We start from the raw sequence: 11,190 nt of genomic DNA on the forward strand, positions 1-11,190 counted from the left end.
TTGCATAAAAGAAATTACTCGGCAATAAGCACCCAAAAAAAGCTATGAAAAAAAACTCACATTTGGGTGCAGGGTCCATTTGGTGATTTGACGTGTGCGACTGTGGCAGCGCACGGAGCAGAACTGAGAAGTAGGTCATCCCCATTGACCTGGCTCGCATAATAAGCATACACACTGCATGTGTGTGTCACTTTATGATCTCGCTGTTCCAATTTGCTCTTAACTCAGAGAGGCAGAAAATAGCAAACACACAGCGAAATGTTAGAACCGAGCGAAAGAGGGCAAAGCATCTGAAGCCGAGCCAAAACATGACGATGTCTGGCTGTCAGCCTTTTTAATGTCACATTTTACACGCCGCAAAGTCTTTTCCTGCTCAAACTTCAAAATGGAAATTTGAATCTGTAATAGATTCAGGGTAAAGGTGACCAGAACCTGTCCGCGTTGGATTGTCAGGTACCATTTTGCCTAAACTGCCCACAAACATCGCCTACTTTAGCAACTGGGACAGAGAGAGAAAAAGAAGCAGCTCTCAATTATTCACATTTTTATAAAAAGCTGAATAAATTATTTACATTTTTGTGAGCTCTTCAGTGCAACCTCTACTTGGCTTCGCTTTTTTGCCAACATCTAAACCATTTGACACCTCACATACACCAATATGTCAAAGAATTTTAAAGATCCCTCAAATGTTTATGTTTTTCCCTGAATTGCAAATCCTATAATCTGGTTTCATAGGAGGGCTGGAGAGAGATTAACCTTCAGCCTCGTGCGGTTGTTGAGAACAAGGAGCCTTTTCGGGGGCTTTCTCTCCTTGCTAAGGTCAGAGGAGATTAATATTAACTGTGCACAACCAAATGTTTTAAATTAAACAGATTTTTTATTAAATGTAAAATCTAAGTAAATGTTTTGAACTTCTTCTTTTTGTTTAAACATTCTACTTAAGATACAATTTCATTGTACTTGGCCATCAATAATTAACGGTCACATAAAGCTCTGGAATTCCAGGTCCAAATTATTACATTAGCTAAAATATTTAGTTGTGCTACAAGTGTTGCATTATGTTTATACTTCATATCAGAATGCATGCCTCAATACTGTGCTCAGTTACTAAAGTACGTTGCAGTGTTCGTGACTATCACCATGACAAAACTGTAAAAAGTAACATTTTATAATAAACTTACAAATTAAAAGGTAAATTCTGTTAACTGAAAATTGTTGAGCTGGTACATCATCATGTTACATAGTATCTTCCTGCATCCAGCATTTTTCTACAATGTTTTCCTGCACTGTTAGCCTTCTGGCTCGTCTTGTATGTAATAAATCTTGAAGTGCAAGAATATTCATTTTATATATTCAACGGCCTTGCTCACAGGTGTAGTTGTCATAAGTCCAACTAGGACAGAGGGCGGAAAAGTTGGGTGATGAACATGCCCAGAGTTGAAGCTAGCGAAGTCCAAACAAATCAGTTCGCTAAATATAAAAAAAGCTTTTTGAGTGTCAGATGTCAAATTCAAGGGAGGATTAGAACTCAAAATCTTTTTCCTTTTCCTTTCCTTCCTTCTACCTCCCTAACTTCTCCTTCATGTTCACTACAGTATGAGACTGGATATTTAACAAGTTACCAACACTAGCAGTTGCCACACGCACGCACACACTAAAAGCTTTTGTCTGATTCCAGATACCCTGCCATGCTGATCCCTAATCAGCTTCCTACAATACTGGCTGTGACCAATCCCGGCCTTTCATGTTTCGAAGCGGTCAGTCACACCTAACACGATTGGCTGGTGATAGTCTGGGATGCAGAGGCTATTAGTGATTATAATAAAGGGTGACATTTGTGAATGTGGTGTGGGTGCGTGTGTGAGCAGGGTCTGTCTGGGATCTCAATGTGGTGTGGGTGCGTGTGTGAGCCGGTGCGTGTGTGGCAGGGTCTGTCTGGGATCTCACTTGTGTGACCCAGATTGGGTACAGTGGCGCATGTGAAAATGGAGGGCGGTAGGGGGGCGGAGATTATGTTAACAGCTCAAAAGCTGTAGTTGTCAAGGACAGTTTTTGTCAGGGAGAATGATCCTTACTCTCCCACCGCATGCAAACACACAAAGGTGCCTTCATCATCTATTAGTAAAGGATTTCTATCTCCTATATAACTTTTATAACCTGGTGATCTCAACATATTGCCCATAAATTCATGCAATAAATAAATGTAAAACATTTTATGGAAAATTAATCGCACAATTTTCACTGTGTGCCAGAACGGTTAGCGCTGTTTTAGGCTCTATCTGTGGCCAAAGGTTCAACAATAAGCATGTGTAATCAGCAGCTCTAAACACTTTGTTTCTGATTTTTTCTACTCTCAACTCTAAATGATGTCACAGGGGTTATCCCTAATGTGGTCTGCCAATTAGAAGAAAGTTGGCTTAAAGGAAGGGGAAAGGCAGCTAAAACAGTCTGCTTCAGAGATGAAGTGGATGACTGCGCCAAGGCTCATCATACATGAACAAGTGTCATTTTGAACTTTGAATCACGCAATGTGACTTTAGTAGAGTCCAAGAGCAAAAATACAGAGCTGAAAATGAGTGTAATAGTCATCTTTTTGAATTGGGGTAGAAAAAAAACACCCAACACTTAGCTGGAAGCAAAACGTCACACCTTTCTGACACCTTTTGATAATCACACATCACAATAGTGCTAGCTTGAATTCACACTGTAATAGAATTCACTGCAGCAACAGTTCAGTTAAGTGCCATTTACTGTCCGATCCTTAAAAGCTGATGCACTTCAATGTTACTTCTGGTTCACTTTTCAAACTGTACAGTAAGATCCTCAGTTGGCTATTTGACATAAGACTGACTGCAGAAAAGAGAGCACTCACTGAACCTTCATATGCTGCATTTCCAGACACTACAGGTTTAGTTAATGTCTCCTTCCATGAGCACAATTATTCTAAAATGCCTTAATGCTGCCTCAAAATGTGTGCTTAGGATCCCCTAGTGGAGATGAAAGTGATTAAACTGTGGTTATGCCCTGAAGTGCTAAATTATCATAGCAACTTTGATTGGATAATGAAATGTTTTCAATGTGAAAATGGCCCCAGAGAGCTGGTAAAGATTAGGTAAGTCAGTGTTTGCATGCATGAACAGAGCACTAGTGGGATAAACACCACTCATGCAGCATTTGCACGACTCATGCAGTGTAGCATGCAAAAAGATCTTGTTTTCGGGAACTATTCAGGGCAATTAAGATTACTGATGCAAAATATCCTTCTTATCGAGTTACATTTACATGTTATTAAGGCTTACCTACATAAAACAATGAATATCTTATAGTTGTGCACAGATTTCTCTGTGGAAAAACTCAGATTTTCTTTTTGTGTTTGAAGATTTTTAACTTGTTGGAAATTAGGATTTCATCTTGTTGAGAATTTGTTAAGTTGTGGTCAAGCAGTCACCTTGGACATCTGCTTCTTCAAGAAAAAGCTGATTACTTCTATATAAACTCCGTTTAACCTGCCTGAAATGTCTAAATGACCCTGTTCCACAGGGCACCTTGTGTCATGACACCAGAGATGTGGAATATGCTAACAATTATACTAGATTTTTAATACAAGGCTTCAAGTCATCTGTGTTTATGTTGAACTGGAAGGTTAGGAATGTCAAAAAGCATGATGGTATTCAACCTATCCAAGACCTCAAGAATGATGGATATTCCAAACACATCTGCCGAGCCGCAGCTGATTGAGTAAGTCCCTTGATGCGTATCAAATGTCCGCAATGTTTTTTCAGAACCGAACACCCCAACCTGACACCTGTGAAGGGGTGTTTTTTCAGGCAGCATGCTGAGAGGATCACTGATTTTGCCTTCCATTAGTAAAACTGAAACTTCATGTTACATAAACAATTTAAAAGCAGTGCTGGTCTTTGGGATCTTCATTTTTGTTTCTTTTTAATACTCTGAAAAAGTATGACCTACTTGAGGATGGCTCCAAAAGTTAATTTATGCTGCCCACATAAGACAAAGACTCCAACCTACCAAGACTCTAATGCATACCTAAGAGTGAGTTGATGGATGCCAGTTGAAGTGACAAAATTATAAAGACATTTTAAGAAAAAAAATTAAAACAGAAAATGTAGCAAGTTTACAAAGACTGAAAGCAGCATTTCGAACTTGGGAGAGGTTAGCTCAGAGCATTCAGATTTTTAATGCATGGCAGAAATCATTGTGTGCCAACAAAGACAACTGTACCTGATTGCTGTCTGCTAGCTTTACCTCCTGCTAACCTGAGTTGCTGAACTGGACTTCTGAACACACTTAGCATTTTGAATACAATGATGTGACAAACTACATTGTTTTCTATGTTGCTAAACCAGAAAGTCTGCTTGAATTTTGGTGTAGCATATTAAATATGTTACTTAGCACTGATTAGTAGTTATCTTTAAAGCTTGCTTCTGGTTCCATAAAGCCAAGGTGGCAACAACTATGATGCTAGAATAATTAGAAATACATAGACGACAATATCAGTGAGTGTAGTCACATGGCTATGTCCATCTTTTACAGTCTACGGATTTAGTTTAGGTTTTGTGTTTTTATTATTTCATGGTGAAATAGTCAAAGGTTCTTAGCTGATAATATGTGGAATCAAATGACCCAAAAAGCAAAAAAATGCCATTAACAATGTGCAAAGAGACTTACAGAAATTGAACTGATTTGTTTAAGGATGCTAGACTAAATCTTCAGATTTTATCTGTAAAATTTCAGGCTCTTTTTATCATAAATTTGACAACGGTAACATCACTCTACTCCATACTACAGGCCGACTCTTGTCAGTATATTTTTTAGTTATGATTTCCAAATTCACCAGGCAATACAACAACTACTTGTTCAGCGGGGAAGCATCATGCAGAATGTGTGGCCACTCATTAATTTAGTCAGACAAGCAAAACTGTCATTTACATTTAGCGAACGAAACAAGGATTTAGATGTTAAAGAAGAGTTCGACGTCACTTATTTATTTATTTATTTTCATTTTTCTTCTTCCATTTCTCTGTGTTTCTGTTCAGAGAGATTCAGTATCACAGGTTTTAGAGACCATATTGCCACATTAGTGGAAAGTTATTTGCAGTGCTGGGTCACTGCACCGTGGTATAATCCTCCACTCAACCTTTTAGTATAAACATGAATTATTTCGACTGCAGATCAGACAAAAAGGCTACACTTCAGCCTCCATTAAGTGGAACAAACTGTGTAATAGCCTGATAGTCGTACAAGCATTGTCAGTTTTATATTTATATAGTTAAAATGTTGAAACTTGTCTAATACCACACTGCAGCACACTGTTGAGGCTCCTGACAACTTTAAAATAAAAAGTTTGAGGAACCACTTATCCTCTCCACAGGACTGCACAAGCTGCCAACTCTCACTGAACCGATTGTGCTCATTGTCACCGTTTCTGATGTTTCCATAGCAACACTCTCATCTTATCCAGTGGGTGATTAAAGAACGCACTGGGGTGGATAAAATGAACTGATCTGGAGTGGAAATAGAGCGAGAATGAGAGCAAGAGAGAGAAAGGAATCCAGTATGTCTTGTCCCTTTTGAAGCGTGTTTAGATAGCAATTAGCAGTTCACCCCTCGAGCGTCTGAAGTAGGCAACTGCTGACGCTTTGAAGATCAAATTAACCAATTACAGGCAGATAAGACTCTCAGGAGTTCTACCTCCCCGTTTTATCATGGATACTACATGCTTGTGAAATAACAGAATATTTTGGGGGCAGCACTGCTGTCTGCTTGTCACGGCATTAGCCACCAAAGTTTTTCTGGAATACATTTTTTTCTTGCGATCAAAGCGTTATTGCACTTTCTTTGAAGCTAGGTCATATGAAGTGCTTTTCCATAATTGGTACCTGTACCTGCAGCATGCCCCCACTTTGGAGAAACTAAGTAGTGTGCTGCTTTATACACTGTTGCTAGCAAAGCCTATTTTAGCACTAACAAAATAACAGCAACCTAACCACCAAAATCAATATCCTAATTGTACTTTTGCAGTGCTTTACCTTAGAGTCCGATCATTCAAGAATTTTAGAGATCCTCATCAACTGGTGCCATGATTGGTTAGACTTTTTATCAGATTCAAATGGACTTAGTGACACGACTCCAAGTGAAGACACATGCAAAGTACAGCAGTCTTGAGTTTTGTTGATATTGATTAGTGTGACACTTGCAGTAATTAGCAGATACAGTATCTGTCTGTGCATTGCAATTAGGGCTGCCACAAACAATTATTTTGATAGTCAACTAGTCACCGATTATTTTTGCGATTAGTTGACTAATCAGATCATGCATCCATTGGATGTAAAACGTACAGCTTATTGCACCAGCAGCATCTGCTCTTATATAACTATCATTAGCTTACAGCCTTAAGTGTTTAAGGTATGTGCTGTCATCGGCTCTAGTGAGCCTTGTCCCAGGCTAGCTATCGAGCTGGTGGGTAACAGACGTCTCTGAAAACTCTGGAGCGCTTTTGAAAATATGTGGTGTCTTGATAAACTGAGCAGGGCCGCGCTATGAATTCTGGGACACTGCTTCTTCTTCTTCTGAGTTTAACGGCAGCTGTCATCCTTGTGCATGCAGTGCTGCCATCTTCTGTTTCAGTCCGTTATTACACTCTTAAATCCTACTACTTATTCCTGCGTCTTTTGGGATCTTACAAAGCTTCAAACGACACGTCGACTATTAAATTAGTCGTCGACGATTTTGATAGTCGACGTAATCGTGACTAGTCGACTAATCGTGGCAGCCCTAATTGCAATCAACAGTTTATGGATACAGCTGGCTAACCACGCTTGCTAGCATTAGTTGATAATTGAGCACATTACTCTCTTGTCCAAATATGCTAACATCAGGCTAAATAAAAGAAAACAACATGGAAACAGCCAAAAATGTTAAATTTGAGGAACTTTGGAGCCCAAAGTCAGTGTTTGACATCAGAGTTCGTCAGAGTGGTTAGGCTACGAGTGGAAAAATGATGTAACCAAACAGCTTCAGAAAAGGTAAAGTCTAAAACAAAAGTAAAATAGTTTAAAAAAAACCAAACATGTTTCCTAACTTGAGGCCCCAGCTACCTCAGGAGAAGACAACAATAAAATTTTAAGAGGAGATGGGGTTTGTGATTAAAAATGACTGTTGAGCTGGAAGTGAGAGTATGTTGTGAGAATACTAAAGTCAAAGCTGTAGTTGATCAGCAACCAGTTTTCTGGAAGAAAAAATAAGTTATTTTTTGTCAAGGGTGTTTCTGAAGAGGTTGGCCTCAGTACCTCATCAGAAAGGACTGCCATACAGCGAGGTAAAACGGTGACACAACTTACCCTACATTTTCTTCATCTGTGGGTCTCGGATTAAAATATATTTGGCTTCCAACCCTGTCAATAGCAGCACGTTGCTTAGCTTGCAGTCCATTAATGCTTCCTGCTTCTCAAAACTAGAGGCTACACTGTCTATAAATACCTCACACAGCTCTTCTTCAAAGAAACCAAGCCATCCGTTTTACATCAGCAACGCTCAAAGTTTAAGAGTGCACCTTATCCCCGAGTCAAGTTTACATAAACTGACAGATATGCTCCAAGAAGGAAAACAAATGAAAAAAAATCAGCATTTGCTATATTTGTCTACATAGTTCCCACGCTCAGTCTTCATTCACGGGAGAGAAAGGAGGGGTTTGAAACCTAAGATGCTTCAGTCAAGCCTGCCCAGGCTGACAACGTCTCAATGAAACATGTCGCGGGGAAACAGGAAAAGAAACCGTAACAATGCTATTGTTGCTATATTGGTCGGCAAAGTGACAGCTAAGGACCAAGTACAGAGAGGGTCTTTTTGTTTTGCCTAGTCTATTCATGTCAATGCAGACTTTGAATATGGCAACTTATGTTGAGCACATAAGTACTGCTATATTTGGATGGATTGGATAATTTCACTTCCATATGACTTCCATAGACAGTTACAATTAATGGTGAACAGTCTCTGTGAAAAGTGCTACACAAACCGAAAACTAAGTGTTTTCAGACAAGTTGGCATCTTCCAAACAAACTATGGACAGCTGTGGTAATCTGCTGGTGACCAAACTTTGACCTGTACGGATCAAAATACGTGGGTTTATAAATCATAGCAATCATAAACTATTTACTTTTTTCCCCACCGAAAAGTTCTATTTTATGAAGACTATATGGTTAGGGGTTAGAGTTACTTTACATCAGACCTCATGAGGTTAAAGCCATTTCCAACTTCAACATAAACTATCACTAAAAGTGAGCAGCACCTACTTCTATTTAATGTATTTGATTGCTTACTTAAGGCCTCAAGTTAGGCTACAGTGACCTCCCCTTCCTCAAGTTCTCCACTGTCTCGCAGATCAAACACAGAAACCTGGATTTCCTTGATCTCGCTGAGCCACCGCAGGTGAGAAAAAGCACTCGCAGCCCTGAGCCCATGTTATCCAGCTGTCACCCACATGATTCAGCACGCACAAGATGCATGCACGCTCTCACACACATGCACTGATGTGTACTTAACACGGCTCAGCACAAAGAAATTCAATAACTTGACCTCTGGGAGGCTTAAAAACACAGAATGAGCGACTTGTGCGGATGTGAACAACGTGTAGAGCATGTAGTGCAGCTAACCTGTATACGAAGGTGTTTTATCCTATCTGCACATACAGGGCTTTCAAACGAGGAGGAAGAAATTGGGGAGGACAGTACAGATAAACATCTCCCCTTTCAAATTAACGCTGTCAAACTCCCTGCACACTTTAGTGGAAAGCAGACAAAGCATTTGGGACCTCTGAAGCTGCTCTTACACACTCAAGTACTCAAGTACGAGCGCACTTTTAACCATCCTTCAAGGCACTGTCTCCTGTCTCCTTTATGTGTGCCGGCGCTTCAAGCAACCACCAAAATATCCAGTGGCTCTTTGAATTTGGGTCACAAAAAGCCAGACTCACATGCTACGTAACAATGCCCACACACAGACTTTTTTGGTAAGCTGCCAAAGTTTTACAGCTAATACCTGTCGACCTCTTAAAGTGGGATCAGCTGATTTGCTCGTGTCTGTGGAAGCTGCCACACTTCAGGGAGGACCACGAGCCCAAATTAAAAGCTGAAGTTCTTCAGAACTCCTCGCTATAAATGTCTGTCCAGCAACTGTTTCTTCACAAGTTTCTTTTCAACCACCATACAGACTTGCTCCACACTACTCGCTGGCTCAGTCCTGAAGCCACCGCTCTGTCATTATCATTCCAGCAATGCTGGCACTGAATGCTTCCACTCCTTATTTCCACTGAGAATACAGTCTGATCTGAGATGGAGGGTGAAAGCATGCGGGAATCCCCCAGGGACTGGGAGACTTAAGTAAACTACTCTAAGAAGAACTCCCTCTGAGACAGCCCACACCTCCCACACCTCCCACACCTCCATACAGTAAGCACACACACATACAAAAAAAAAAAAATATACAAATCAAACTCCCCTCTCTTCTTCCTGTTCCTTACCTTCCACATGATTAAAATCCCATCATCCACAAACAAAAGTGAAAAAGAGAGGAAGAGAGAGAGAAGTGGGAGTGGGGGGGGGGGAGGGAATGTCAGCTATCTTTAGCTCTCTCTCTCTCCTCTGTTGGATGCAGAAACAGCAGCAGCGGCAGTGGCAAAAGCGAGCAGCAAACTTGGGAGTCAGAGAGGATGTGGATGCGTCTCCGTGGCTGTGTCATCACCTCTCATGACATGTTTCCTCCCCTGCCTGTGTAAGCCTTTCCATCCTGACCCGGCACAGAGAAAGAGAGAGAGAGAGAGAGACGGGACAAAGTAGTGTACCGCCCCCCTCTCTTTATCCCCTCCTCCTCTGTCCATTCCTCCCTTTCTGTTTCCCTGTATTCAAATCTGCCAGCGAGCTGCTCTGTCTCAAAGTAGGCCAATCACTGAACTGCTGGGGGGTGGAGTCAGGGCCCGCTGTGTGTGCAAGTGTCCTTGCAGTCATACAAACAGACATTGGGTGTCCATGTTTACTTATCCTTGCTGTAATATGCTTTGCATGCAAATTCATATTCCAAGTGTGATGAGCACAAAAAAAAAAACATCCCATAGTTCTCAAGAGTGGATTTGCAAATAATTGCTTAGTCTCAGATGCAATAATTGAACAAATAAAAAGACTCCAGATTATTTTGCTGGGTTTATGTTTTTGTCTTGCAAATATTTACTGCATCTCTCAGTCACTTCAAGTGCCCTCTAAATGGCCAAACCTCCGGGAGTGAAAAATGAAGCCAGTAACAGCAGCTCCAAGAGTGGTTACTTGAGCCTGAAATGCTAGAAAAGAGAAAGTCCCCACAGGCTCTCGTGTTAAAATGCCCAACTTCATAGCATTAAAATACACGCTTACAGATACACGAAGCATTTGGGGTGTTTATGGATACTTTCCCCGTAACAGCCTTATAGTAGACACATTTTCATAACTTCTCCTGTTGGATATTTTTAAGGCTAAAAGTTAGAGGTAGGGCTGTTTTGATTGGCATAGATGATAACTATAATACTTTTAATCATGAGAGATATGGCTTGCTTATGTGGCACAGATTGTCCAAGAAGTTTCAGGTCTATTCTTGGTATATTAAAGTGCAGTATCATATTAGCCCATAGCTTTGCACCAGTTAGTGCTTCCAGCACATACAGATTATGCAGCTTGTTAATCGAGCTAGCTTATATTTACACCCCAGTCACTCAGGCCGAGATTGTTGCCCCAGTTGGCAACTGGCTGCCAACCACCATTTGGTATAGAAAGAAAAAAACCTCCTGAGTGTTTGCTGTAGGCAGCTGGAACCCTGAAGCCGATCACTAAAGTCTGAGTCATCCAGGTTTAGAGTACATCAGTGACCGCCCGATAGCCTCCTGTTACTGGAGAAAATCTATATTTCGCAAGTAGTTGGCAAATGGTTGCTGGAGGTTGGTAGGTGAAATTGTTTGCTAAGCTTGTTTGTTTACAGTGCCTGGTGAACCAAACTTCAGATTACCACAGTTGTCCATAGTTTGTCTGAAGATGCCTACTTGTCTGCAAACACTTGCCAACTGCTAGTAAAGTGGTAGTAAAGTAGTTTTCAGTTTGCATAGCATTTTTCACAGTTGCAGCATTAACTTTTGCTTTAAAGGCATCACAA

General features: G+C 40.7%; 1 protein-coding gene across 1 annotated transcript in view; it reads right to left on the bottom strand.

Moving 5' to 3' along the window:
• LOC102780423 (E3 ubiquitin-protein ligase Midline-1-like) overlaps positions 1-9,806 on the bottom strand; it is a 54,517-nt gene extending 44,711 nt beyond the window's left edge. Inside the window, exon 1 of the mRNA XM_006795681.3 lies at positions 9,539-9,806. The gene's annotated coding sequence lies outside the window, so the exon portion shown is untranslated. The remainder of the gene's footprint in view (positions 1-9,538) is intronic.
• Between the last annotated feature and the right edge of the window lie 1,384 nt (positions 9,807-11,190).

This window comes from Neolamprologus brichardi, chromosome 23 (genome assembly GCF_056152115.1).
Source record: "Neolamprologus brichardi isolate AB-2024 chromosome 23, ASM5615211v1, whole genome shotgun sequence".
Lineage (NCBI taxonomy): Eukaryota > Metazoa > Chordata > Actinopteri > Cichliformes > Cichlidae > Neolamprologus > Neolamprologus brichardi.